Source organism: Oryx dammah, unplaced genomic scaffold (genome assembly GCF_014754425.2).
Source record: "Oryx dammah isolate SB20612 unplaced genomic scaffold, SCBI_Odam_1.1 HiC_scaffold_9, whole genome shotgun sequence".
In the NCBI taxonomy this organism is placed as follows: Eukaryota; Metazoa; Chordata; class Mammalia; order Artiodactyla; family Bovidae; genus Oryx; species Oryx dammah.
Window position 1 is genome coordinate 14,798,801 of NW_024070193.1, and position 7,850 is coordinate 14,806,650.

Sequence of the window (7,850 nt, forward strand, 5' to 3'; positions counted from 1 at the left end):
TGGAGGACTCCTCCCAGGAGAGACGAGAGGAAGAGGCCTGGAGGCAACTCGACCCCTGGAACGGGGTACCCACGGCAAAATCTTTGGGCCCAATACGGCCCTATAAATGTACAGCCTCTCACTTGGCTCTGCATTTTTCCAGTTTCTTGCAAATGCATCTGGAACACATTAGAAAGGGGTCAGACTGGTTTGGAAAATGTTTGGGTAACTCTGGACGTGGGAGGTGGAGCTGGAAACCTGTGGGGAAGAGCATGACCCCCAGACAGAGTTCACAGTTACGGCTGGAGAGCCGCTCACCCACCAGCCTGCCCGCCCAGGACAAGCTCCCAGCCGCCCCCTCTCCCGCCCTGCCCATCATGGGGGGCCTCTGGCTCCACCTTCATCCCTAAGAGACCCCCTTGCAGACTGGCTGTGGTAAGGAGACATCCCTCCACGGGCCCCTCCGTGCCCCCTCCCGTCTTTCTCCTGTTGCTTCTGCCGACCCAAACCACAAACTCAGCCCAGGCCCTGCTCCATGAATAGCAATGGCAATGACAGTAATCAGAACCCATAAATCACTTCCCATCTGTGGAGCCCTCATGTCCCAGGTGAGGGGCTTCACACACATCTTATCCTTTGAATAAACCCCCCAAGCATATACATTCCTGTTCTCACATCTCAGATAAGGAAACTGAGGTGCAGGAAGATGACCCGACTCTCTCGAGGCCATAAAGCTGAAACTCAGGCCCGAGTTGCCCAGCATCAGTTTGTTGCATACCCTCCATGGCACACTGGTATCCCAGGAACCTAAAAGGATTCTCTGGAAGCCAGTTCCTCTTCTCCGGAATCAAGGAGATGCATGGGCAGCTTAAAGAAGGGGCTTAAAGCGTCTTATCCGTGGCACCTGGTTACCTATAACAATCAGCTGTTTTAAATTAGCCTCCCCTGCTCTTGGCTGCAGGCTCCCAATCAGGTCTCCAGTGCCGCCATCTCCACGCGTTATCTTGGGCTGAGCAACTACCATGGACTTGAAACCCACTTCCTCAGCCCACCCTAGCCCTCGGAAGATGGGGACGCTTCAGAATAGTGAGACATTCATTTTCTAAGACCAACTCCTTTCTCTTGGACTATCTCTGAGAAATCCAGGGCTAAATAATGTTCAAGGCATGCATGGGAGACAGATAACCAGCCTGGCCCCAGAGCAGAGAGGAGGCTGGCCAGGGGTGCTCCCTTGCTCACGGCTCGTGTCGATGGACAGCAGAGCCCTCGAGCTGGTGGCAGTCTACAGAGGGCACAGATGGAAGCCAGGAAGGGCCACGTCCGCAGTCATTTCAGCCCAGCCTATCCTCTGTCTAGACCTGTGCTGTCCTGTGCTACAGCTGCCAGCTGCCTATGACTCCAAAAAGGCGGCTAATCTGCATCCGGGTGTCCTGGCCAAGAGACACTCCCGGCCTTGAAGACTTGGCACAGGAGAAATGTGAGTTATTGCAGTAGTAATTTTTGCATTGATTTCATGTTGAAATGACAAATATTTGATATTTGGGGTTAAATATATTATCAGAAGTAATTTCACCTTCTTGCTGTCTCTAATTGGCTATCCGACAATTGTAAATTGCCCAGGGGGTTGGCATATTTCTGTTTGACGGCACCACCTTTGATACAGGGCACAGCCCCACTTGGGGTTTCCTTCCTCCCCGTCCCCCTGCAGTTCAGTCGCTCACAGCCCCTCTCTCCCTTGAAGCCTGCCCCTCCTTGTCCAGGGCTCCCTGGGGCTCCCCATGACAGGTCAGATCAAGCCTCAGCCACTCTTCCCAGCCTTCCGGGCCACCTGGTTGACTGACCCTGTCCTGACCTCAGCCAGTAACCCCAGAAGCCGTCTCCGTCTTCCTTTCATCCCTTCTGCATCCTGGCACACTTCTGGGGCCCCAGGTGGAGAACCACCCTCCTCCTGCCCCCGCTCCTTCTGGTCTTTTGCTTCTGAAGTTGGCAGGTAATTGCTCCTTCCCTCCTCTTTAATGAGCTGCTGGCTCCTGGGGTGCAGGAAACACGGGCCCGGGCTTGCCCTCCGTCTAGAACCAGTTGCTACCCGACCTCAGCCGCATCACCCCACTGCAGATGCCCAGCGGGAGTGTTGGACCCACCGAGCCTGGCTTCTCCCCCTGAGCTGTACCCCCATGTGCACTGACACGGGGGCAGAGCCAGGCATCTGGGTGCTCCCTGTTCCCACCGCTCCTCCCCTTCCGGAGCCCTCCTGCTGGAGGGTATCTCCCTGACTTCCCTTCCTCGGGAATTCAGGCTCTGTCTTCTGCAGAACCCCACTCCCACCACACAGGCTTCCCTCCCATCAGCTCAACCAAGTGCACACTTCTGCTTTTAGAACTCCAGAAGCACTTACACAGGGGCAGGAAGAAGCCCCTGTGATCTATAGCCTTTGATACTCACCAAGCACATTCGCTTGTAGCCTTTAGTCCCTGCAATCAAGCCCATTTACCGATGAAGCTGAGGCTCAGAGGGATAGAGGAGTGTGCCCAGGACCATATGGAGGCAGGCTCTGAAGCTGCCATTGGCATTGTCCTATTTTATGACTGAGTAGTAGTCCACTGTGTGTGTGTGTTTATATACACATACATACCACGTGTTTATCCATTCATCTTTTGTTGGACATGTAGCTTGTTTCCTGTCTTGGCTATTGTAAGCAGTACTGCTATGAATGTTGAGCTGCATGTTATCTTTTTGAGTTAAGAGTTTTCTCTAGATTTATGCCCCAGAGTGAGACAACTGTATCATATAGTAACTCTATTTTTAGTTTTTTAAGGAATCTCCGTAACTTTTTTCATAGTGGCCACACCACTTTACATTCCCACCAACAGTGTAGGAGGGTTCCCTTTTCTCCACACCATCTCTAGCATTTATTATTTGTAGACATTTTGACGATGGCCATACTGACTGGTGGTGGTGGTTGGAGTTGGAGCAAACTCTGGGAGATAGTGCAAGACAGGGGAGCCTGGTATGCTGCAGTCCGTGGGGTTGCAAGGAGTTGGACACAACTTAGCAACTGAACAGCAACAATGCCTCTGCCTGGTGTGAGGTGCAACCTCATTGTGGTTTCTGTTTCTCTCATAATTAAAGATGTTGAGCATCTTTTTATGTGCCTGTTGCCATCTGTATGTCATCTTTGGAGAAACGTCTATTTAGGTCTTCTGCCCATTCTTTGATTGGGACGTTTGTTTGTTTTTCTGCTTATTGAGTTGCATGAGCTGTTGCTATATGTTGGAAATTAATCCACTGTCAGTTGGATGGTTCACAAATATTTTGCCTCAGGCTTATAGTTTCCTTCGCTATGCAAAGCGCTAAGAGTGGTTAGGTCTCTGCAAACATCTAAACCCCTCTGCGCCGTTTCCTCACCTGTAGAGTGGCAGTGGCCATCTCAGAGATCTCATGGGGATTAAGTGAGTGCATACAGGGTTTGCATTTAACGCAGTGCCTACGGGTGCCACAGAGTAAGCCCTCAGTAAATGGTAGCTGTTCATATTAATACGTATTTTGTAAGCACTTAATCTTCTCTTCACTAGGCTGTGAGCTCCTAGAGGATGAGAGATGCGATCTGGGCCATTCTTGGCCTCCCAGCCTCAGTCTCTAGTTAAGGTCTTGAAGGTGCTCTGCTGATGACAGTGAGACACGGGGATCCAGGTAAGTGCAGATTTTGTGAACAAACTAATTGTTTGTGGCCCACAGAAACTGGCTGCTTTTGCTTCTTCTTGATTTGGAACAAAGGAATTGGCTTCTAGATGATCCTTTTCGGGTCCTGGAATATTGGTGTACTGTGGAGGGAATGGAACGAACTTTGGTGCTGGGGAAAATGAAGGAGATATGTTCTACTGATTTTGACACCAGCTGGAATAAGACATTTGTTTTTAAGAAATGGATTATAGTAGTATGTTTAACTGCAGGTTTGGTTTGAACAGCCCAGCTTAATGTGACATGAGCAAAAGGGGAAGCAAATGCCAGTATTTATTGAATGGTTCCAAGTAACCTATTCTTCACCTGCAGCACTGTGTTAAATATTAAATCCAACAATATAGTGTGATCCCTGGTTCTATAGACAGGGACACTTAAGACTCAAAGGCTTTGTTGTGATACTGTTCACTCAGGAGTTGCTGTGTCAGGACTCAAACCCAAGTCTGCTGGCTCCAGCATCCATTTCTTCCTCTGGGCCAGGTTCCCGTGTGACTAATGGGGCACTTAATCTGAAGGTCATCTCTTATATGCAATAAAATAGCCCATACAATCTGCTCATGATGATAGATTTTTCAGCAAACCTTTTCCCCCATAAAATATGAGGGAAAAACCTCACCTAGCGTCACCTCCATTACCACCTAATGAAAATAATAAATCACAATTAATCTTAAACATTTTGTTTTCACTATAGCTCTAAAAATATACATAAAGGTTCAATGTTTTTTTTTAAAAAAAAAAATCCAAAAGGATGGATGTGTTAATGAGGAATTCCATTCACAGAAAGTTAAAAACAAAAACACATATTTTAGGGTTGCAAGTGGTTTATGGAAATTTCTGGTAGCTATAGGACATGAATGCGATGATTTACAATAACACCAAAAGTCATACAGCACTGGCTTGCAGAAAGCTTACTTTCTCTGTAATGATCGGGTGTCACAAACCTGAGTTCACTTGTGTAGTTTGTAGTTGCATTCAGGTGATGGAGAACATTGGGAAGAGGGACTTTTCAGTAGTCATTTGGTTTTTTGTGTGTTTTCTTTTTATTTATTTTTTCTAAATATAAATGTATTTATTTTAACCAGAGGTTAATTACTTTACAATATTGTATTGGTTTTGCCATACATCAGCATGAATCCGCCACAGGTATACACGTGTTCCCCATGAAGTATAATTGATTCAGAATGTTGCCTTAGTGTCCGGAGTGAAACAAAGTGATTCGGTTCTGCAAGTGTATCTATGTATGTATGTTTTCTTTCTCACATTCTTTTCCATTATAGTTTGTTACAATATACTGAGTATCGTCCCCTGTACCATACAGTAGGACCTTGTTGTTAATGTATTTTATACATAGCAGTTTACATCTGCTAAACCCAAACCCCTAATTTATCCCTTCCCATCCTTTGTCCCCTTTGGTAACCATACATTTGTTTTCTGGGTCCATGAGTCTGTTTCAGTTTTGTAAATAAGCTCATTTGTATCATATTTTAGATTGTATGTATAAGTGATATCATTGGAATTCGTCTTTGACTGGCTTACTTCATTTAGAATGATAATCTCTGGGTCTATCCATGTTGCTGCAAATAGCATTGTTTCATTATTTTTTATGGCTGAGTAGCAAGCCTCTGTGTGTGTGTGTGTGTGTGTGTGTGTGTGTGTGATATGGACAGAGGAGTCTGGTGGGCTACAGTCCATGGGGTCATAAAAGAGTCGAACTTAAATTAGAGAATTAAGAAAAAACAAAAAACAAAAAAATGACAACTCTGTTGTTAGTTTTTTGATGAACTTCCACACTGTTGTCCATAGTGGCTACACCAATTTACTTCTCCACCAACAGTGTAGGAGGGTTCCTTTTTTTCTCCGCATCCTCTCCCACATTTATTATTTGTACACTTGTTGATGATGGCCATTCTGATTGGTCTGAGGTGATAACTCACTGTAGTTTTGATTTGGACTTCCCTAATAATTAGCAATGTTGAGCATCTTTTCATGTGGCTATCGGAAATGTGTATGCCTTCTTTGAAAAAATGTCTATTTAGGTCTTCAACTCATTTGTAAAATGTGCTTGTTACTGAACTGAGCTATTTGTATACCTTAGATATTGGGCCCTTATTGGTTGCATTGCTTGCAAATGCCAGGGGCAAAAGGGTGGGGTGGGGTGGAGAGGGGAAACGGGGAGTTGGTGTTTCATGGGGACAGTTTCAGTTTAGGAAAGTGAAACTTTGGAGAGGTGGATGATGGTGGGGATTGCATAACAATGTGAGTATACATAGTGCTGCTGACCTGAACAGTTAAATACGGTTACAGCAGTATGTCTTATGTTATGTGACTGTTACCACATAAACAACATTAGGAAAAGAAAGCTGTCCCATGCGCTGAGATTTGAAGAATACTGTTAAAATAGCCATACTACCCAAGGCAGTCTGCAGATTCAGTGAGATCCCTATCAAATTACCCGGGATATTGGCATTCTGGGATATTGCTGTTCTGTGGAGGGTATGAAACAAGCTTTGTTGCTGAGGAGAATGTAGGAGAAACACCAGCTAGAATAAGACATTTGTTTTTAAGAAATGCAATATTAGTATGTTTAACTGCAGTTTGTGATTCTAACTCGCGGCTAACAGAATAAATAACGTGGAGGTTTGAACAGCCCAGCTTGATGGAACATAAGCAAAGGGGAAAGCAAATGCCAATATTTATTGAGTGGTTCCAAGTAATCTGTTCTTCACATGTTAAATATTAACTCCTACAAAATAGTGTGGTCCCTGGATCCTTAGACAAGAGACACTTAAGACTCAAAGCTTTGTCATGATGCCATTCACTCCAGAGTTGTTGTATCAGGACTCAAACCCAAGTCTGCTAGCTCCAGCTTCCATGTTCTTCCACTGGGCCAGGTTACAGTGTGACTACTAACTTAATCTGAAGTCATCTCTTATATGCATTAAAATAGCACATACAGTCTGCTCATGATAATAGATGTTTCAGCAAATCTTTTCCCCCAGAGAATATGAAGAAAAAACTTGCCTAGTGTCACCTCACTTACCACCTAATGAAAATAATAAATGACAATTAATCTTATACATTTGCTTTTCCTATCATTCTAAAAATGTACATAAATGTTCAGTGTTAAAAAGAAAATCCCAAAGGATGGATGTGTAAATGAGGAATTCCATTCACAGAAAGTTAAAAACAAAAACACATATTTTAGGGTTGCAAGTGGTTTATGGAAATTTCTGGTTGCTATAGGACATGAACGTGATGATTTACAGTACACCAAAACTCATACAGCACTGGCTTGCAGAAGGCTTACTTTCTCTGTAATGATCGGGTGTCACAAACCTGAGTTCACTTGTGTAGTTTGTAGTTGCATTCAGGTGATGGAGAACATTGAATCTAGTGCTGGGAAGAGGGACTTTTTGGTAGTTATTTGACATTTTGTGTTTTCTTTTTAAATGAAGTATAGTTGCTATATAATGTTGTGTTAGTGTCCAGTGTATAACAAAGTGATTCAGGTCTGCATATATTTCTCTCTATATTTCTTTCTTTTTCACATTCTTCTCCATTATAGGTTGTTAAAATATACTGAGTATAGTTTCCTGTGGTATACAGTAGGACCTTGTTGTTAATATATTTTATACATAGTTCTCTACATCTGTTAATCCCAAGTCCCTAATGTATCCCCCCACCCCATTCCTTGTCCCCTTTGGTAACCATAAATTCATTTTCTGGGTCCATGAGTCTGTCTTAGCTTTGTAAATACGTTCATCTGTGTCATATTTTAGATTGGGCGTGTGAGTGATATCGTTGGAATTTGTCTTGGACTGATTTACTAAGTATGATGGTCTCTAGATCCATGCATGTTGCTGCAAATGGCATTATTTAATTCTTTGTTATGACCAAGCAGTAATCCATCCTGTGTGTATGTATCTTCTCTATTCATTTGACTGTTAATGGACATTTGGGTTGCTTCCCTCTCTTGGCTACTGTAAATAACGTTGCTATGAACGCTGAGCTGTGTTTACCTTTTGGGATTAAGAGTTTTCTCCAAATATATGCCCAGGAGTGAAATTGCGGTATCACGTGGCCAGAGGAGCCAGGCGGGTAGCAGTCCATGGGGTCACAAACAAGTCAGACAT